This window comes from Canis lupus, chromosome 11 (genome assembly GCF_048164855.1).
Source record: "Canis lupus baileyi chromosome 11, mCanLup2.hap1, whole genome shotgun sequence".
NCBI lineage: Eukaryota > Metazoa > Chordata > Mammalia > Carnivora > Canidae > Canis > Canis lupus.
In genome coordinates, this window is record NC_132848.1 from 22,678,378 (window position 1) to 22,699,984 (window position 21,607).

At 61.2% G+C, this 21,607-nt stretch overlaps 2 long non-coding RNA genes across 3 annotated transcripts in view; one reads left to right on the plus strand and one right to left on the minus strand.

Annotated features, from left to right (window-relative positions):
* Positions 1 to 19,108, minus strand: part of LOC140642655 (uncharacterized) — a 40,051-nt gene extending 20,943 nt beyond the window's left edge. The window contains exons 1-2 of one of the 2 annotated variants that reach the window (XR_012039072.1): positions 18,973 to 19,108; positions 143 to 255 (exon numbers count right to left, since the gene is read on the minus strand). This is a non-coding gene — a long non-coding RNA (uncharacterized lncRNA). Of the gene's footprint in view, positions 1 to 142; positions 256 to 9,098; positions 10,261 to 18,972 lie in introns of those variants that run through there. The other variant, XR_012039073.1, reaches the window with a different exon arrangement.
* Positions 1,368 to 7,612, plus strand: LOC140642657 (uncharacterized). Its single transcript, XR_012039074.1, has 2 exons — positions 1,368 to 2,012; positions 2,158 to 7,612. It is a non-coding gene; the product is annotated as an uncharacterized lncRNA (long non-coding RNA).
* Positions 19,109 to 21,607: the final 2,499 nt, after the last annotated feature.

Below are 21,607 nucleotides of genomic sequence, written 5' to 3' on the forward strand. Positions count from 1 at the left end.
CACCAAGGACCTGAGGGGCCGACAGTCCACCTTTCACAGCCACTGAGTGCCTTCTAGGGCACCTCTCACAGCTGATCTTCCCGAATGAACCCCCGCCCCCCAACAAAGCAGCAGCTGTGGGTTTCCCATAGCCTGGAGTTACCTAGAGCCCTCCCTCCGTGGGCTGCAGGTGCTCAGGGCTCCGGCCCATCCAGTCCATCCGGCGCTGCCACACTGTCCCCGACGAGGTGGGCTCACAAGCCCCTCATGTTAGTCCTGAAAGGAAACACAACGACGGAGGTTAAGAAAGGAAGCTCTGCCCCCTTGTTTCTCTGAGCGCCTTGGCCCCCGGGCGCCGTGGCCAGCCTAGTGGCTCATGGCACCGTACTGACTGCGGGTTCCCAGCCTTCCCTTCTTCCGTTTCAGCCTCTGGATCCCGTTTCGTTCATTCATGAAACGTTTCCCAAGAGCCCAGCCTGGGCCAGGCTGGTGGTTCTGGCCCCTCCTTCTGGGGACGCTCCATCTCCCAGGGCAGACACAAGCCATGAAGTTGTTGCCCAAGCTCGGAGCTATGGGACTACAGGGCGGTGGGCAGGTGGGGAGCTAGGAGGGCTCCCAGGAGGAGGCGATGCCGTGCTGCAGTCCACCGAGGCGGGAGGATGGCAAGGTGCAGGGGCCAGAGCAGGCTGTTGGGAGCCTCTCCAGTCCCAGGAAGGAGAGACTGGGCTCCAGCCTGGAGCTGGATAGGAGCCCCACAGGGTGGAAGTCAGGGCAGAGGCCTGCACGGTGGTCACACGTCCTGGTCACACGTCCCTGCACAAGACAGGGACACACCAGGCAGCGGCAGGACCTGGGTACGGACTGTGTGTGGCAGGGAGGGGAGCCAACGACGACCCTGCAGGTGAGTGGCAGGTGAGATCCCCCGGGAACTACAGAGGGGAGCAGGGGACAGCTGAGGTCATAGCAGAGGGACTCCCCCAGTGGGGGCTGCCCAGTCAGGCCTCAAAGGGCGCACTGTCCAGGCAGCCTGCCTGGGCCGGCCCCGGCCTCCCTCGCACCCGGGCCAGGGTGGCGAGCTATGTCCTCATTTGGTTTTAGAGCCACGTGGCTCCGGAGCCAGAGAAACGCACCTCCTTGCTTCTGCCCAACTCCGTGGCCCCAGCCCCCACGCCCCACGGCACCAGGACGGAGAGGGCACGGCCTCCACCCTGACCCGTCACCCTTCTCGTGGGCTGGCCTGTCTGGCTTGGGCTCCTCCGTGTGGGGGGCTCGGCCTCCCGGCTGGCAGCTTCACTGCTCTGTGAGGTCGCCCCAGATAGCAGACATCAGGGCTCGGCACACAGAGGGGCTCTGTCCCCAGGACACAAAGCAGAGCTTGGGTGCTGGGCGGCGCCCGCTGGCCTCACCACCTCCCCCACCAGCGGGTCTCTGGGGGCACCAGGGACGGAGATGGGAGGGGAGGTGGAGACCAGAGGAGCCGGCCTGCCTGCCATAAATCACCACGCCAGGCTTTATAATTATCTGGGCACTTAAGCTCCTCTTTCTTCTCTTCCCCCTTTCCCTGGGGAAATTTCCTTCATTTCCTACATTATCCCGGTCTCCCCGCATGTCTAAATCACCCTCAGCCACGCCACAGCCTACTTCTGCAAGCTGGTTCCCCGGCCTACTTCCACCAGGGAGGGCAGGCTGGATGGCTCCCAGCATGCCACCGTCCAAACCCACATCCCCTTCCTGCCCGGGACAGAAAGCTAGAAATGCCACCATGCCCAACCTTCGAGCTGTGCTGACTGTCCCCGCTGTCCATCGGCTGCCGCTCCCGCCCTCGAGATCTGTCGGCAAAGCCAGGCGGCCATGGGCTTCCCCGGGAAGGCAGGCCCAACATGGAGTGAGGTCCCGGCTGAAGAAGCTGCGATGCCACTGCACCGGCTCCCCTGGCCTTTCCAGCACCCAGTTCCCGATGACCGTGACAACAGCTTTCCCCGGGGCCGGGCTGGGCGAGCGTCACCCCGCCGGGGTCTGTGGCAATCTGGCAGGTGCGGCCCGCTTCGTTCTCAGTGAGGATGCCGCGGGGGAGCAGTTCTGATGCCACCACCACTACTGTTGGTCCAGCCCGACCCCAAATCTCACCGAACCCCCACGTGCCCGCAACAGGACTGTGTTCCTCTCCCCATGTCACAGGTGAGAACACTGAGGCCCAAGGAGGAGCGAAGTCTGCCCGAATCCTTCCCGGCTGCTGCGAAGGCCTGCCGCTTCCGAGGCTCTGCTCTGGGCACGTAAGCTGGAAAGTGGCCCCGCAGGACAGCAGCAGGGCCCAGTAGAAGGCAGGTGGGGCAGGGGTCCTCAGAGGGTCCCCCATCATCTCCGGGACAACTCCCACCTCAGGAGAGGCAGAGGGGAGGGCAGCACCTCCTCCAGGGCTTCAGGCTGGGGCCGGGGGCCGCCGTGGACCAGCCCTGGGCAAGCATTTCAAAGTCAACAAGAGGCAATGTTCTCCTAGGCCTCCCTCCCGGGGGGATGAGCCAGCCGGGTTTTTTTTTAAATCTGGATCTCATTTTCTGCCCACATTTCTGACCTCCGGAAGCCTCCCGGGTACTTTTCCAGAGCTCTCTGGACTCTGTCACGGGCACGTTTCATGCCTCTGCTCACCACATTCACAGCCAGGTCACTGGGCACCCCACAGATGCCAGGTGGAGCCTGCGGGCACAGCTGCCCGGGCCTTCCCAAGCCCTGGGCCCACAGGCTCCAACTGGCGCTCCAACAGCCATCTCTGCTCAGATTCCATGACTCCTTCCCTTGAAAAAAAAAAATTCCTCTTCGAAAACAAACAAAAGCCCCAGAATGGTGACCCCGGGAGAGCTGGCTGTGCTTCCGCTTCATTTTCGGTTTTGTTCCGGCCTCCTGTTTGGCACAGCCAAGCACCTGGAGAAACCGTTGAACCCTCTAGCTTTTACAGATGGGTAAACTGAGGCCCAGACGGAGGAAGGGGCTTCCTGAGAGCTGCACACATGGTGATTCTATGGCTCAGCCAGGATGGAGCCGGTGGGGGGCTCTGGGCAAGGAAGCACAGGGTGTGAGCCCACAGCCGGCCAAGGTAAGAGCAGCCACGGCCCTGCGTGGGGTGGGGGACGTGGCGCATCGTCGCAGGCCCCGTGGACCCTCTCTCCACCCGGTGGTCCCGTGGCCCAGGGCACTGAAGGCTGGCGCTCAGTATGTGCGAAAGCAAACTCAGGGAGAAGCCGTGAACCTCAAGGAAAGCAGGCTGGCTCTAATGGAAACCAGTCAGCGGGCCAAATGCAGCAGGAACCCCCCCCCCCCCCCGTGGTTTCCATGGGGACGGAGCCCAGGAGGTGGAGCTCTGGCTCAGCGGCCGCAGCAGATGTGGCCTGTGCAGGGCTGGCGGGAGGGGCGGCGCTCGCCTGGCAGCAGGGCCCTGGGACGTGGCAGGCCCGGGCTGGAGGCTATGATGAGCCCAGGGCTGAATCCGCCGCCTCCGGGAGGCCTCCTGGATTCCTTGGGCGGGCGCTAGGTGCTCCTGGCAAACTTTCTGCTCCCCATGCAGCTGGGCCCAGCACCCCCCACCAGCACCAACAGGCCCGGGCCTCCTGGAGGGCGCCCATGTTTGCTAAGTGAGGTCCCTGAGCCTGTGAGCGAGGGACGGACAGGACGCCATGTCCTGGCTCTCGCCCTCTAGCAGAGGACCCAGGACTTGACAAGAGCGGCCTGATCCAGTCACTGGATGGTGCTGACGCCTGCTGGACCCCGAGCCAGGGCCTGCCCAGAGCAGGCTCCCTAGCCTCTCTGAGAGGGGCCCTCGAGAATCGGACGAGCTCTGAGCAATGTTGGGGCACAACTCACAGGATCGGGGACACAAGTGCCACAGGGGGCCACATGGACGGACACGGCAGGCTTCCTCCAACAACGTGACCCCGTCCCGTTTGCCTGCAGAGAGCTGCTTTCACGGGAGCTTATCCCGGCCTGTACGTGGTACTTCAGCACCTCTGCCCAGCCCTGACCTGAGGGATCCCCCCTCCAGCTGAGACCACTGCCGCGGAGCAGGCCTCACAGGTGCCGATAGCCCACCTTGTCCACCTCAGCACAAGGTATGAGTATCTCCATGAGAAAGGGGTCCAGGCCCGTCAGGTGCACAGCATTGTCTACAGCCAGCCCCCACGTGAAGAACCTGCAAAAAACCCCCGGCTGGTCACCTACACCACAGGCTCCCGGCCCAGTGCAAGGCTGTGAATTTGGCACAGGGAAGAAAGGGCCATTTTAAGAACATGAAAGGCTCCAAAACGGTCTTGCCTGTTCCAGGTTCTCACAGTATCTCCCAAAGGCTTTTATCCCCAGTGTTTGAGGGCAGAAAGCCGTAGGCCACCTGGGCCCGCTACCTGGTACGACTCCCTGCTGCAGGAGCACTGAGAGCAAGGATGACATCCTGGCTCACCCGTTCCTAGTGCCTGCTGCCGCGCCGCGCACCGTCCAGGGCCAGCCAGCACCCAGAGCCACAGAGGCCTGAAGCCTTCGCCCCAGCAGGGCATGGGGGCTTTGCGGGCCCTACCAGCAGGCCCCAGATGCTGGGGTACCGGCAACCCAGCCAGAGACGGGTCCTTGGGAGACCCCTCAGAACCAGCACGACATGACCCCTGGGAGGGAAGCAATGGAGGCAATCTTGGCTCTCTCCTCGGGCAGAAGAACTCCAACCTGGCCCTGCGTGTCTGGGAACCCACCAAGGTCAGCATCCATGACCCCATACATAACAGAAAGGGGTCTTCCATCCAGCTGTTCTCACTAGCGTGGGGACGGCGTGGGGAGAGCATAGGGCCTGCACCCAGAGACCTGCTTCAGCTCCAGGCTGTTACTCCCAAGCTGTGTGGCTCTGGCGATGCTCCCTAGCCTCTCTGAGCCTTGGTTTTCTCACACAGCAAACCGCTAACACCTTCCACATGGGCAGGGCCCGCAGCCATCCTGTCTGCACCACATTCCAGCCCCAAAGCAGCGCGGGCACACGCTGGCTCTGACAGGACGTTAGATGAAGTAGAATGAGGCCGACTGCATCATAAAATGGATGTTTAAAAAAGCAGGGGGGGAGGGTAAATCAAAGTATGCAGCCCTGAGCATGGCGCTTAATAGGTCAACAAAGGATTGGTCCCCCAAACCCCAAGAAACCAGGTCATGCGTGTGGCCTTGGACGTGCGCTGACCCTCCCTTGGGGCAGCCGATCCTTTCCCCCGTGGTATCCCGAAGGCCGTGCTGGCCTGCCACGCTGCCTGGGCCAAGAGGGCCTCCCCAAGGAGCTGCTTCCCAGAGCCACCGCCGGCACTGCCACGTGGGGTGGGCAGCCCCGGGGCTCGGCCATTTGAGCACGACTGCATTTTGGAGCACGGGGCTCACCTCTGGCGCTGGAGCGCCCAGGACTGAGGCCCACCCATCAGGTGCCGAGCGCCTCCAAAGTTCTTGGCAACAGGCGACTTAATATTCGGGTGACCCTAACCACAGAGGCTCAGGCTGGAGGGCACCTTCTCTGCCCCGCGTCAGGCCCCACGGCGCTGCGGCTGCAGGCAGCCACCTCCATGTCGCGTGTGCCTGTGCATGGCCAGCAGGTTGGGGGCCACCTGCCTGATGCCACATGCCACGCTCAGGTGAAGGTCTTCGTCCCATCGAGCTGAGAGAAGCTGCACAACCGGGAGGCTCTGGCGGGTGAGAACGGCGGGAACTCCTCTTGCCTCCAGGACCCCTCCGCCCACGCCTGGGCCGGAAGTGCGGGCACACCCAGTGCAGGAATCCTGGGGCAGGGCCGGGCTCCCAGGAAACTGGGCCAGAGGTTCCCCAGCACGTGCTCCCCCGGCGGCTCCACTCTCAGGGTCTGTGGGCCTGGCCTCTACCTCCCTACTGGCCCCTCGAGAAACCCAGGAGCCAGAGTCCTGAGGACCAGAGGCTGGGGACCCTTTCCCAGGGCCCACCCGCTGCTCCCCATCAAGGAGGGATGAATGGTGAGTGACATCACCACGGATGCCACGAGAAACCTGTGGTGGGATTGATCTCCTTGCTTTATGGACAGGGAAACTGAGGCTGGGAGGCTGGGATGGGTAGGCAGCTCACCTGAGAGGCCAGGCCTCTGGTCTCCACCTAAGAGGCGGCCCCACTGAGGGGACACATGAACCACCCGGGCCTCCCAGACAGGCTCTCATCTGTCTGACCGTTTCCCGAGTCTGATGCGGCCACGTTGACTTTAAAGACAGAGAACCGAGGCCCGTGGTAAATACCACTCTCATCAAGGCTTTTTGGGATCAAAGATGTGCTGGGCATTCACCAGCCTCATCAGATGCCCCCGATGCCCACCAGGTCCCACGAGGTAGCTGGGCTGCTAAAGCTTCTGGGTGGCCGCTCGGCGGCCCGAGCCCCCCACGCAGGTGCACACGTGCACACACGCAGCCCTGCCCGGGAAGACTAGCCCTGCTGGCCGCTTCTTGCAGGAGGGCCGCCCGCGCACCAACCGGCCCACCCGGGCCTTCCGGCCGCTCCCCTGCCTCGGCCGCCTTCCCGGATCCTGTTCTGGGCCTGCCCGCGCCGCCATTTCCTCTCCCAGGCCCACAGGCTCACTTCCACTCCTCAGAGTTTGCAAATGGCCGGTGCCTGGAACAGCCCGCCCCTCCAAGGAGAGCGCACCGTGCCTGGCCAGGTCCCAGCGCGTAGGCAGCCTGGCCAAAGGGCCTTCCTTCACCTCCCAGGAGCCTGGCAGCTGGGTGCCCTGTCCGACCAGCTCTGGCCGGCCCTGGGCTGCGGAAGATGACCCCTGGGGCGGGGGGGCGGGGGTGCCTGGCAGGCATCCCGGGGTGGCCCTCGGGCTCCGCGGCTCAGTGCCCCAAGCAGGCACGGTGCCTCCAAATGCCCATGCACCTCTGCAAACCACCGACGTACCAGGCAAAGCACAGGACACTACGCGTGTGTGCACGTCACATGCACATGCCGTGGCACACAGGCCCCGGCCGAGGCACACCGTCCACACCTGGCCACCGCGTGGACACGCAGCACGAACACGGGCTCTGGAGGCCCAGGTCTGAATCCCACCCCGATCATCATCAGCTGGTTCAATCTGGGGACCCAGCTTCAGGCTCAGTGCCTCCCCGGGGCCGAATGGAGCCCACGTTAGCCCCCGCCTGGCAGGCATTTCTGAGACTCAGCGATGAACCAAGGCTTCCCAGCAGGTGCGGGGCACTCTGTAAGGGCCGGGGGGCCACGCTAAGTGCATTCCATGTGTTTCTACGAGGCCGGGACACTTACTGCCCCCATTTTACAGATGGGGAAACCGGGGGCCCGGAGCGCGGAAATGACTTGCCTTCCATCAACACGGCCAGGAAATAAAACCGACCCAATGTGAAGCCCGGCCTCAATGCCGGAGCTCCTGCTGGTCTGCGCTCTGCTTTGCCGCCTGAGCGGGGTGGCTGGCTCTGGCTCCCAGGGCGGCGGCTGCTCTGCTCTGCCTACTCTTTGAGAGCGCCCAGCCCAGCGCCGTGTTCTCGGGGCTGCTAGTAAATACAGGTCTGATGCCAAGACTGGGGTCAATAGGCTGAAAGACTAAACGGGAAAGGAGGGAGTGGTTAAAAAAAAAAAAAAAAAGAATCCAAGAGCAGAACCGCTAGGGAAAGCGGCTCCCATGAGCCCTGGCAAATTTCATCAACTTTTCGGTCTTCCTGTTTTCCCAAACATCTCCACCAACAGGTACGTGCTTTAAAATACACAGGCCGCAATAAAGCACTTGCATCCACACACGGAAGGGGTCTCTGGAGCTTGCAGGAGTCGGCAGAGGGAGGCGCCCGGGTCTGGTTCAGGTGCAGCCATAAGCCCTGAGTGCAGGCTACCGGCCTGGGTGCAGGAAGGTGGCCCCAGAGGCTGAGCAGGGCACAGAAAGTAGGCATCCGGGATTCAGGACAAGCAGAAGCAATCACTTCAAAATGAGGGGAGGGGTGGCGTGCGGTGGGGAATCACCCTCCGAACGGATTACATCATAACGTGAGCAAATTCACAAAATAAACAGTTGCCGTGTGCAAATTATTGTGGCTGTAAAACTTCTCTGTCCTCACGCATGATGATAGCCAATAAATTCTGCACCTTGTTATCTCGGTGAGATAATTTTTTTTTTAAGTTTACAGCTACTTTTTGTCATTTACCTGTTGAATGTTTTTATTTTTATTTTTTTTGGAGGCAGGAGGAGGAGGGGTATATTTACACGCACCTTTAAACCACACAAAATATTTGTCATCTGATTTTTCATAAACATCTCAAAACGATTTTACGTAAGCCGACACAGAACAGCGAGAGATTTAATGAAGATCTCAAAGATCTCAAATCCCAAACCCCACAATTTTGGATTTAAATCTAGGGGTAATGCTGTCCAAGCTGCCAAACAGCATAAAAATTGGTAATTAATTAAAACATTTCAGGTCCTCTAACGTAGGGCATTCGGAGCCTTCAAAGGCAAAGATGTAAACGACATTTAAATTCTAATCTAATGAAAGTGATGGTTGCTCCTCTACCGAGTTGTTCAGGGGACGGACGAGAGGATCCCAGGACTGTTTTCTACACAAATGCAACTTGTTTATTTTGACCTCAGGTCTTTGAAATTGTCAACTCCACAATTGAAATATGCTGTGTGTTCCAACAAGGACCCAGCAGTCGTAATGACAGACCAGCCCATCTGTGCTGTGAGAATGTATAATTTCAGTCTATAGTGGAATTTATATAGAAGCAATGATGTGAAAACTGCTATGCGTGGTACTTTCTTTAAAAAAAAAAAAAAAAAAGAAAGAAAAAAAAAAAAACCTGCCGAGAAGTACCGAGTGCCATGGAGAACGCTGATATTTTGTCTGAATCACAACACAAAAGATTCCACGGCATTTTCCTGATTTGGGGGGGAAGCAGAATGTCACAGCCCAAGTTAAAAAACAAATATGGTAACTGGTCACATATAAGCATCCCAGCTCTATAAGGTGTGTGCTGGAAAATGTATTATCCGTAGACATTACATCCATTAGGTGAACATGATCTCGGTGGAAATTACTAATTTAGAATGAAAATGCTCATTTATGGAAATTAATTGATTTTATGCTACTTGCCCTTACCTCCAAAAAGACGACGACGAAGTCGTGTTCGGGAAATGTGACCATCATTTCGGGATTTAGGATTAAAGGCCTGTGCACCTACACGAATTCGACCAAAAAAATAAAATTTTTGGAAATGAGGCACAGGCAGCTATTAAAGCATAAATTCTTTAAACATGAGGGCCCCTCCTTTTCCCCTACCCACCTCTCCACACTCTGGACTCTTTCACTTTAGAATTTATGACACTCTGTTTTTTTCCTATTACTTGTATTTTGTCACCAATGTTTTATTTGGTGCTTGCTAAATATTTGGGTACAACGATCTTCCAGCTTGCAGCAGCAGAATGTGGCTGTCACAATCATGAAAATGTTTTAATTATCTCTGCTCTATATGCCTGTCTCTGCAGCCCCAAACCTCCAGTATCGACTGCTGTCTAATCTACGAACAAAAGCAGCCGTGATAGTCCTTGTGTGAGCTGAGCTCACTTTCATGTTTGGTGGTATCTGCCCCGGCCGGCTGCTCAGACCCACACAGACAGGGCCCAACGCCTCCGAATTAGGAAAACAAAGATGTATTTACGTGAGAATTTTCTTCTCGGTTGCAATTTAGAACTTTCTGGGCCCGATTTTCCATATTCCATAAATCAAGACCCTTGCTACCCTCAGACATGGGGGGAAAACCAGGCTGAATCTGTGGGCGCTTTTGTCAGCCTGGCAGAGGATGGAGTTAAGTCAGAGCTGAACTCTGTAAAATCCACCTTTTAAATGAAAAGGTTCAGCCTTTCTGAAGGGTCAGGGACCAGCCTGAGAAACTCGGGCAACCACGGAGCTCAGCTTTGGGACCCCGGCAGCAGCGTGGTCTGGGGGCGCAAAGGTCTTCGAGGGACTCCCACCTCCCTGCCACCGCTGGCCCCGGTTCAGGCCCTGGACAGCCCAGTGTCTCGGCCCACAGTCCTGCAGATGGGAACCCGGGACGGCATCTGGCACAGGCTGGCCCCGGACCACTCGGGGCCCCCGAGGGTCTGTGTGCTGGACGTGCCCACGTGCACCCCAAGCACCGCCTGTGGGCAGGGTGGTTATGAGCTGGGCATGGCACCGTTAGGCGGAATCCCCGGGCTTAAATAAGTGTTTAAAAAAACAAAGCACAAAACAACCTAAAAGATTTTCCCCATACTGAGCCGGGAGCCGAAAAGAGCCTTCTTTTTTCTCCCGGCCACCCCCCCCCTCCCTGCCGCCGTCACCCGAAATAAAATAAAACGAAAGGGAGAAAAGAACTGCATCCCTAAACTGTGGACATGGCAGCATTAAAGATGCCGGATAAAATAAAAGGGCCTCTGTTTCTCAATGCAGAACCCACCCTCCCGTGTGCCAGCCCAGCCTTGCCTGCCGAGGAGTTTGCTGGGAGGAGCATGGGCGCCTTGGTGTTTTTCCCTCTGCCACTCCTGGCACCACCAAAAATTAAAATAATAATATTAACAACAACAGTAATAATAATAACGAGGCGCCCCACGACAAACCAATCTGAGTGAGCGGGAACGAGCAGGCCGTGCCTATTAATACCTCCTGAAACACTCGTTCCAATGATAATTGAACACACGGCTACTGTGAAATAACAAACATTCATTTTTATTGTGATTCCCAAAGCCTAGAGCTTTGGATCTTAAAAATAAATGGGCTTGGCTTCTGCATTTTCCCTGCAGTTTTTGGAAAGGCTTATTACTTCACTGAAGATTGGGTGTGGGGGGGGGTCGGAAATAGAATTTTGAATTTCGGATAACCAATTAGAGGCAAGGAAACGTAACAGGCACCCAGCACAAGATGGCAGAGCCATCGGCTTGTCTCCAGCCGGGGAGAAGGGAAGAAGGTGACTTACCCAAGGTGCAGGAGGCTGAGGAGCTTTCTCCAACGCAAGGACGTGCCCACGGTGCCCCCTGGCCAGGCCGGGCACCGCGGGGGGTGGGGGGTCCCGCCGGCCAGCAGGCCGTCCCCAGGTGCCAGCCCCACGCCGCCGGGCCCGCAGGCGTCCTGCTCTCCCTGGCCACCCTCGGCCATCGCTGCCCCGGTCTCGGCCGCCGCGGCCTGGGCCTCGGCCACCCCGGCCCCCGGAGGCAGGGCTGCCAGGAGCCAAGTGGTGCTGGGGGAGGCTCTGCTGCCAGCCCAGGAGGACGAGGAAAATGCTACTTTTGTCTCCTGCTCTCATCTGGCACTGGCTGCCCGGGGAGGGGGGGCCAGAGGCGGCCGCTGCGGCTCGGCCCCGCCCACCGGGAATTTTTGAAAGATGCTCCTGGGTGCCGGGAGGATGGCAGACGTGGCAGAGGCGGGTGGGCCGGACCCCCGAACCCACCACCAGGCAGGGGGAGGCGGGAGAGGGCGGAGGCGGCAGGCACGGCTGGCCACTCAGCGGCCGGCCCGAGGAGGCCGGGGAGCTGGCCCGGCCCAGGCCCGGCCCAGGCGCCAGCCCTCCCCGGGGCCAGGCGGCGCGGCCTGGGCGCCATGTTGCTCCGGAGTCCGGGCGGCCCGGGTCCGCTCCGGGCATAGAGGCCGCATTGTTCCCGCGCTGGCCGGAGGAGGAGCGGGGCGGCGGCGGCCAGCGCCCGGCGGGCTCCCCGGTTGGGGGGCCCCCCCAACAGCTCCCTGGGCCCCCGGCCTCCCCGCGAGCCCGTTCCAGCGGATGCCCCCCCGGGGGGGCCGTGCCATCCGGGCCCGGAGTCCGCGCCAGGGCTCGGGGTCGGCCTTGTGTCCGCGTGGCCGCCCGACCCTGTGCCACACCAGCTCCCGGGCCTCAGTTTCCCCATCCACAGAAGGAACGGGGGATAGAACAGCTCCTACCGCTGGGGGCTACCGGATGACAGAGTGAAAGATGCACACAGAGGGGCGGGCACCCGGGAGCTGCTGGCCTTGCCCGCGAGGGCACAGGCATCCAGAGCCCAGGCCGGCCCCACACCTTCTCAGCCGCCACCAAAGCCAATCCTGGCCACCCCCTCGGCCTCAAGGTGGAGAGAGCCCGGCCCTGGCCCTTGCCCCGTCAGCGGCCTGAGGGGTTCACGTGGTGCTTTTATTTGGAGACTGATCACATTTGGCTGTCCCCTGCTGGAGGCATCCGGGCCACATCCGTGTGGCCACACCGTCTGCTCGCGTCTGTCCCTCAGCCCTTTATGTGGCCAGGCCCCGTGCCCCTGCGGCGGCTGAGCCGCAGGGCTGTGCGTGTGACACGGGGGCTCCCCCGGCCGGCGGCCCCGGCCAGCAGGGCCGGCCCTGCAGGGAGTGGCCGGGCTGGGCCTGCAGTCCCGCTCGCAAGCCTTCCTGTCGGTGATGACTGGGGTCAGGGGCCGTCTGGACGCCCGAGCAGCGGGGGACGGGAGCCCAGGTTCCGATGCAGTCGTGCCCGCGGAGGAGGGGGGCCGGCACGGCGACTGAGCAACAAGGAGGCCGCCCAGGAGGGGCCCTCCGGTCCTCGGGCTCTGGTCTCACGCACACCACCACGTGACCAGCCCGCCAGCTGATGCCAGAGACAAAGCAGGTAGGATTCCGATGCCACGCGCCTGACCAGGAACGCCGGGAATTCCATTCCAGGAACGGCTTGGCACAGCTGCCAACAGCCGGGCCCCCGGGAGGAGAGGGTCCCCCCACGCTCCACGGGGAAGGCCGCTGGAAACCAGGTGGCCATTTTGGGGCTGGCCCCTGACAGAGGACACCAGGCGGTAGCTGGGTCATGGCCGGGAGGCGGCGGGTGGCGCGACCCCGACACACACTGCACCCTCGCACACGCGATCACGCAGCAGAAGCGGCCTCTGCTGTGCCAGCCGGCCGCCCGGGAGGTAACGGCCTCCAGCCCAGCGTGGGGCTCAGGACACAGCACCTCCGGCAGGTGGCAGGGCCCGATCAGGCCCTTCTGGGCTGGAACCCTCCGGCGTGAGGTTTGGCAGCATCGCCGCTGTGTCAGCCAGGGCCAGCATCCCCAGACACAAGTCCTCCTCCTGGCAGGGCGGGGAGGGCTCCACAGGTGACACGCGCTGCCCGTGACATGCTCAGGACACACGCAAGTTCCCGCGGGCCAGAAGCCCAGGCGGCTCCGGGTGACGTGATGTGCACCCGCTGTGCACCCGCACGCCACTCGCACCAGCGTCTCTCTGCTAAAAAGCGTAAGGGAGACTGAAGCCCGGCACCATCATTTTATTATAATTTAAAATGTAATTATAAAAGGCTGATTTGAATGTAAATATCGCCGTTAAACACATGTAAGACGAATCGAGATTTAAGAGCCCCAAATCAGCAGGTAAATATTTCAGCTAAATGCTCGTCCTGCCATCTGAGATCCCAGAATCAAGAAAGGGCGTTTCACCGAAAAAACCCAGCCCCAGCGTTAGGAGCCAAAGGCATCAGGCACAGCGTTCCTTTTTTACTCTTAAGGGAAAATTCTATCACTGCTTAAAAAAAAAAGAAGAAGAAGAAGAAGAGGAAGGCTGTTTCACTTTGTAAATGCCATGCACACATTTCCAACCACAATAATAATCATTGCCTCTGCTGCTCACATGTCTACTCAGAGAACCAACCTCTCAGCCGCCGCCGACGGAGCAGCAGGCCCGGCTGGCGGCTCAAGGGCTGGATTACTGGAGCCACGCGGGTTTCTGACCCGTCCGGAATCCGGCGCAAACAAGCCTGCCATCCAGAATCTCAGAGTGAGACCCTAAGGCGTTTACTTCTGAAACTGCCCCCACTGCGTGAATAAAAGCCTGTGTCAGAGGGTTTTTTTCTGCCTCATGACACACCGTTCCAGTCTTTTCCACCTCGATTTTACCAAATCCACCCGTGGCCTTAGATGCTGTTTCGGTCACCCCCAAAAGAGTGCTCTCTTCATTGCATTTTGGGGGGGAGGGGGTGGGGGTGGGCAGGTTAAACAGGCCACAGCTAAGCGGCTCCAGGATAAAAAAAAAAAAAAAAACAAAAAAACAAAAAAACAAAAAAACCAAAAAGCAAAAAACAAAACAAAAAAACCCAAACAACCAAAAACAGAAACCGCATAAAAGCAGCTTTAAAAAACGAAACCTCATTTTTGAAAGCCAAACATCATCATCTGCCAACAAAGACTTCTGGGTGAAGGAGAAGCTTGGCGGGGAGGGGACTCTCATCCCTCACCCCGAATGGGGCCACTCCCTCCCCTGTCCTCACCCACTTCGCAGGGATGTCCAGACTGAGGACCCCCTTAGCTGGCAGGGATCCCAGGCCGATTATCCACCGCAGCCTTCCTAACGTCCCAACGCCAGGAGGATACTGAACTCACTTCGGGCCCCAGCTGGATCAGCTCCTCTGAGTCCCTGACGTGAGCCTGGGAGCCGGGCCCTGCTTCTCAGGGTGCCTTCCTGGCCGCACCAAGGCCAGGCCATGGATTTAGCAGGAATCGGGGTTGAACGCTATCTACCGCGGCAGAGCGGGCAAGAGGGAGATGGCTGGTGGATAATAAGCCTCAGAGTGGAATTCTGTTCATTTTGGTAATTCAGAAAACATCCATCCGGTGCTAGCTCTGCGCCCGTTTGTCAGGAGTTACAAACACACCCTCTCTCCAGCCGGGGAGGGTATTTGAGGGTTGGTGTGTGGCTTAACCACGGCAGGCCAGGCTCTCTGATAACCTGCACACGGCACCCAAATGCATCGGACAATGGGCTCTGGGAGGAGCCAAGGGCCCCAGAGAGTCACAAATACCATCCGAAATCGCCCTCGATGGTGCGGTCACCTCTTATGGTCTGGGTTTTCCTCACTTCCATTCTAAGAGGGACTACCTGCCCTCCCCCTCACCCCCCAGCAGACAAAAGCCCATCGGGCCTGGCCCATCCAGGTCACCATCTCAAACCTGAAACCTGGCTACCTTTCTGGTGCCTGCAAACGCACCCCCGCAGTCTTGCGAAAGAGATCACAGAAGGAAAAAATTAAACTTGAGAAAGTTTAGCCTCCACTCAACAAAGAAAGCCAGACGTTCCCACTGAATTTCCCAAGAACCACGGGTCAGGGGACTTTCTTTTCTCCCTTTCTATAAATCTCCATCCCTGACTGGGTTCTCAGGGCCTGTGATACCCAGAAACTCGAGCTCCACCATCCCAGCCAACGGGACACTGGTCAGCCCTGGAAATAAGTATTTCATATAAAAGATCCATTGTCTTTGCTCAGAGACAGTTGTTGCGTTTTCTCTTTCCTCTGCTCCATAACATCAGCAAGCCAGGCCGATGCCCGGGCTCCTTTCTTGTCCCAATAGCATGTTTTGAGAAAGGGCAGTCTTGCTGGGTCTTCTTGAATCATCAGCTAAGAGGTAAGAGTCTCCTCGACGAAGCGTTCTGGTCAACGTACGCTTGTATTCGGCCAAAGAGCAATTAGCTCACCAGTGGTGAAACGCCCCTACCACATTGCCACCCGAGTTGCCAGCTGGTGTGGCCACTCTAGACGCCCAAGTGGTGATGTCCTGCCCTCAATTTTAACCCCCACCCCACCCCTGGACCCTGAAGAGGTGAGAGGCACAGGTCAGACCCCGTGGTCAGCACCCGAGTGGGCTCCTCAAGTGCCATTCTGGGGGTGGGGGGAGTCTACTCCTTCCTCGGTGACCACGTCCCAGGACCTCACGAGGCCTTGCTCCCATCTAGTATACCCAGTGCATCCCAGCCAAGTCCCTGTGACAAGGGAAGCCCTGGCTTTGCAAGCTCCTGGCATTCCACCCGATAGAAAATATCAAAGTTCACCTTGCACCATTGCCTGCAGGACAGGGGGGCCGCAGGCGTGGAGGGTAAACTCATAGGCATCCTTTGCAGTGAAACCAAAACCGGACTGTTTTTAGAAACTCAAAAGTATAATAATCTCTAGCAATAAACATGGCGATTACCATGTACAACAGCAGCACGCTTTATGGCATCCCTGCCACGTGCCAGGAACTGTGCTTCGCGGGAAGAACGCAGGCTGGACACTCCAAATGACCCTCCGAGGTTGGTGCCAGGGCTCAGAGTACAGGCCCAGGGCGGTGAGGGGCCTTGTCCCTGGTCACACAGGGAGCCAGGAGCAGGAGCCGGGTTGGGAGCTGCCCGACGTGAGCCAGGACACCCCTGGTCCGTGGGGTTCCTACGACAATATTCTCCATTCTCCCCAAACATGCAAGTCCACCCTCTAAGCCCAACGAAAATCCAGCATGATGGTTATAAGACGTTTTCCTGGCTGGCCTGCAAGGGCCTCCCTCCCTCCCCAAACACGGTCCCTCACTAGGGGCACACGTGGGTTTCCCTGGACACCGGGGAGGACTCGCTCAGGAACAGTGCCTGTCAGGGTAGGCAAAGCCCTGGGGACCCTCCCTGAGCCCCAGGGACGGCCTTCCAGGCAGGCCTCATCCACACCAGGGCAGAGAAGGCCCCAGAATCCTCCCAAGGATAGGAGCAAGCGAGCCCGGTTCACCGACTGCCCCATCAAGGGTGCAAATCACACAGACCCAAAAAGTGATCCTGCCGCAGCTCCCTGCTGTTCCTGCTGAGCAAAGCAAACTGCCACCTACACCTGCTCAGGTGGTGAGAGGAACTTGACCACAGTTAGGGCCCCTTCGCCACACTGCCTGTGCTGAGCTGCCGGGCCCCACCAGCACCCTGAAGACCCCTCACCCAGGATCTGGGGCTTCAAGTGGCCAAAGGCTGGGCATGACTCGGCCCCAAGCACAGGCGAGGAAAGACCCGGAGGCTGGCCCTGGTTTAAAACAAAAGCAGACACTCCAGGGTCATTTCCCACTAGCCCACCCCAGTCCATAAGACCCTGTCCCCCTGCTCCACACATTCTTCCTATTAAATCCAGAAGTGACAAACCCAAGACAAGGCACCAGTTCCTTCTCAGAACCTCGACTCTGCTGTGCATGTCCTCAAAAATAAATGTTGCCTGGATGGGATATCCCGACACAGTAAGAAGCCCCAGGGGGCTCAAGTCTCCACTAGGACTGGGCTGGCTCCAAGTACGAAGGACAAAGGCAGGACAGGACAGCGTTGGTGCCCGGGCAGTGCTTCCATCCGGGGTGTGGGGGTGGGGTGGGGGGCGGCACTGTTTACTAGGGACTCCCCACCCATCACACTCCAGGGGCACACTCTGGCCGGGGACATGGGCCTCCGGAGCCGGGAACTCCCCACTAAGGGACCCTGGGGGTGCTTCCCTAGATTCTCAGGCCCTCAGGCCTTTCCCTGCTCCCATCGGCCCAGGGAGAAGAAGCCAGGGCTGCCCCTCGTTGGGCATCAGCAGAATGCCACACCTTCCTGCCCATCACGAGGTATGTCAGAGGTCATCCCTGCACCCGGGTAAAACATCTCCCGAGTTCTGCAGGCGACGGTCAGCTGGAACTTGAGCTTCTTCCGATTTCTAACCGGGTCACTGCCAATGCCAAGCGACAGCTCCCGGCTCGAGTGGCAACGACTTCAGCAGCTGCACCCCCGTTCCCGAGATGCCTCCTGAATGTCCCACCCGGGATTCAGGTCTGCTAACTGCCTCTGATACAGGAGTCATAAATAAAAATTGAAAATGGGGGAGGTGGGGAGGTTGCAGGGGGTGTGGGGGGGGCAGCAGGTAGCGGCAGGGTGTGCTCTGTAGCACCGAAGCAAACTTTCGGCCTCTGCGCGTGGGTTGGCTAGGTCTTGCTGAAATGGTCTCCTCGTTCCTCTGGGTTCCTCCCTGGGCTCTAGGGAAACAGGCAGCCTGGGGAGAGGTTGTCATGAGGCAGGCCTGGGCCACTCAGGCCCCTGTCCACGTTCCCGGAAACACGGCCTTTAGGTGCCAGCTCACAACTCTGGGGCGTTATGGAAACAGCACCCCCACCCCCAGCCCATTATTTTGTGGTCAAAGCACCCATTAAGGCTCTCCAAACCACATCAATAAGATGGGGAGAGCAAAGGGGAAATCGCACCTGTGATACGATGGTATTAAAAAGTGGGCTTAATCCCGCCGCTGGCCTCCTCTCCCTGCCCGCCCCCACCCCGGGATGGGTTTCACTTTAACAGGATAGGTACACACGAGTACAAACATGCATTTTAAAATCCCAAATGGCCAGGACCAACGAACTAAAATAAAACGAAGATGGTGCTGGCCTGCAGAGACCGCCCTGGCTTCTGAAACCCAACTTTGAAGAAATTAATTTCGGCGTTACCTTACAACCCTGTAATTACGGCAAACGCGCATTCCTTCACCCATTTCTTGCTTCCCACAAACTCCCCCAGGGCCGCCGGCTGGGCCTGTGTGTGAGCCACCTATAAAGGGGGATTTATTACGAAAAGTTATGAGTTGTTTTTCGTTTTATGCCACCATAAACAAAAGCCTCCACACAAGGGCCTTTCACTCAACCGGCCCAGTGGCGGCCAACGCTTGACTGCGGGCCCCGAAATCGGCTCTCCATAAATGCTTGACCAGCAGAAAAATAAAATAAGAATAAAATAAATAAAGTAAAATAAATAAAAGAAGCAGCGCTTTCGCTGGTTTAGAAAGGGAATAGAAAGAGGTCTATTTTTTCAAAAAGGGATTGTAGCTCCCAGATAATCCTTCCAAACACATCAAACCTACACACAGACGCTTTCTTTTTTTTCCCCCCCATTCAGCCGGAGGTGCCTGCTAACGCTGTTTTCCGTGTTCAGCCAGATTCTCTCCCGCAAATGGGGCGCACACACCTGAGATCTGAAACTGTATTTCACAAATAACAAGTTCCTGCATTTTGATGACGGCCGGCCGTGGAGGTGTCGCCAAGCTGGCCAGGCTTCGGGCTCCAGGGCAACCTCCCCGGTCGGGTGGGTCGGTCGGTCGGTCGGTGGGGTCGGCGGAAGGCCTGCCCGACTGGCTCTTCTTAGAAATCCCTTCATTAATATTTAAATAGTCACTAAGTAGCGAAAGTGAGAGATGCACTTACCATCCTCAGGAGTCGCCGGGAACGCAACGCGGCGGTGACCCGGGACACGCAGGTCGACCGCCCTGCCCTTGGCGGAGGGACGCGCCGGGACGCGGAGGGCGCTGCGCTGTCCTGCCCGCTCGGCCCCGGCCCCGGCCCCGGCCCCGGCCCCGGCCCCGGGCGTGCGCCCTGTCCCCGCGCCGGCCTCCTCCGCGCGCGCGGAGCCACCTCCCGCAACTCCGGGCAGGGCGGCACGGCTGGGGGGCGCGGGCGGCCGGGCGAGGCGCGCGCCAGGCCTCGCCGCCCCTGCCCTCCCGACGCGGGCCGGCCCGAGAGGAGCCAGCGGACCCGGCCGGGGAGCGCCGGCAGCACCGGGTCCCCGCGGCCGCGCCTCGCGCCCCGGGGGACCTTTGTCCGGGGCGAAACCGAAAGCGCGCCGGGCCGGGGGGCGCCCACGCCCTGCGGCGGGGGTCCGGGCCGGGGCGCCCCGCGACTTTCTCCAAGTTCCCGTGCTCCCGGGCGGGCGGGCGGCGCGGGCCCCAACTTGCGGAGCCGGGCCGTCGGGCGCGCTGCGGGCTGCGGGCTGCGGGCTGCGGGCGGGCGCGGGGCTGCGCGGGGCGGCGCGGGGCGGCGGGCGGCGCGGCCCGGGCACAATGGGCGCCGCCGGGCGGGCGCGGGGACGGCGCGGGCCCGGCTGCCGCGCGGCCGCTCGTCTGGCGCGGCCCGGGCGCCGAATGCGGCGGCGGCGGCGGCTTGGCACAGACGCGCCGCGCGCCCGGTGCATGCTAATGGCCGGCGGCCGCGCCATGAATTATTCAGCAGCGGCGCGGAGAGGGCGAGCGCGGCGCGGAGGGCGGCCCGGCCCGCGCGTCCCCCGCCGCTGCGAAGCCGCCGCGGCGACTTCCCAAACTTTCCCCGGTCGGCACCGAGGATGCGGCCCCCGCGGCGCCTCCGTCCCCGCCCGAGCGCGCCGGCCGCGCTTCCCACGTTGCCGCCTATTTTATGTCTTTTGTCTCGGAGTTGGCACCTGTCCCAGAGAGCGCGTTTCCCTGCCCACCCCTTCGCCGCCGGATCGGGGCGGGGGAGGGGGTACGGGGGACCCGGAGAGGAGGGGACGCGGAGGTGGGGGGAAGCAAGGCGCCTACGGGCCCCGCAGCCGGGAGAGACCTCCCGGGGACGGCGGCCGTGCCCGCGCGCCCGGGCGCCTCTGTTCCGCGGGGAGGTCAAGGCTTCGGCTGTGCCCGGAATACCAACGAGGCCTCCGGGGCCCCCTGGCCGTGCCCGCTGCGGGCGAGGACGGGCCGCGGCCCCTCCCCGGATCGCCCCCCCCCCGCCCGCCCCCGCTGCCGCTGCCGCTGCCGCTCCCGCTCCGCCGCGCACCCTCCTCCCGGGCCCGGCGCGCGCGGGCGGGGCGGGCGGCGCGAGCAGCGGATTCGCCGCCCGAGCCCCGCGCCTCGCCCCGCAGCCCCGCGTGCGCGCCCCCGCGGGCACGCCGACCCGGGCGCTCCCCGCCGCGCGCCCCCGGCCCGCGGCCCCGCCCGCCAGCCGGCGCGTCCGGGGGGCACCGCGCCGCGAGGACCCCGCCGGCCTCCGGCTCCGCGCCCCGGGGCTGCGCGGCTGCGGGGGCGGGGGGCGGGCGGCGCGAGCCCCGGCCCCTGCTAGCCGGGCCGCCCTGGCACCGAGGCGGCGGCCGGAGCGCGCTGGGCCGCTGCGTTCCGAGGCGCCGGCTGCCATGATTGCGGGCAGCGGGGCGCGCGCGCAGGCTCGGGCCGAGCTCGGGGACCCCGGGCGGACCGACGGCCTCCGGCCTGCGCGCGGACCCTGTGCGAGGGTGGCCGGCTCGGCTCCGCAGGGGCCGGCGTGTGCCCCGGAGCTCTAGACGAGGTCCCCGGTCGGGGCTCGCGGCTCCGGCGGCGGCGGGCTTCCCGCAGGGCAGGGTGCGCGCCAGGGCGACCCCGCGGTGGCTCTGCGGACCGCGCGGGTCCGGCGGAGGGAGGGGCGCCTGGCCAGGGGCGATGGGGGGGCGGGGGGCGCACCGAGCCCGGAGACCGAGGGGGCGCGCAAGGTGCCTGGCGGAGGGGGGTGCCCTCTGGGTGCCGGGAAGGCGTGGGATGGCGGGGGCACGGTGCCCAGGGCCGCTGCCCAGCTCCGAGCTCGCGCTCTTCCTTCCCCGCAGAAGCAACTTCCTGCTCCCCTGGCCCGGGGCGGAGGAGCTGCGGGGAGAAGTTCTAGGCCGCAGCTTCGCGCTCTCCGCGCCCGCCCGCACTGCAACAGCCCGGGGCCCGCGCGGCTCCGGCCCGCGCCCCGCCCGGGGGTCGCGACACCGCTTATAACGCCAAGGAGGCCGCCGCGGCTTCTGCCGGCTCTGCGGGGGCGCCTGAGTGGTTTCCCCGCAGACAGGCCGGCCTGGGCCCCTGGCGCTCCGGGACGACACCGGGTCATCATGCCCGGACCCCTCTCCCTGTGCCCCTGTGCGGGCATGCCCTCTCCCAGAGCCAGATGGACCTGGCTGTCCCCGGACGCCCGCGACGGGGGCCCAAGAGGAACAAGGCCTCCTGGGTCCCATCCCAATGTCTCTCTGTGCCTGTCTCCCTCCCCCCCCCGCCCCCCCCCAGCCGGCCTTGGCATTCTAACCAGTGTCCCTTGACGTCACATC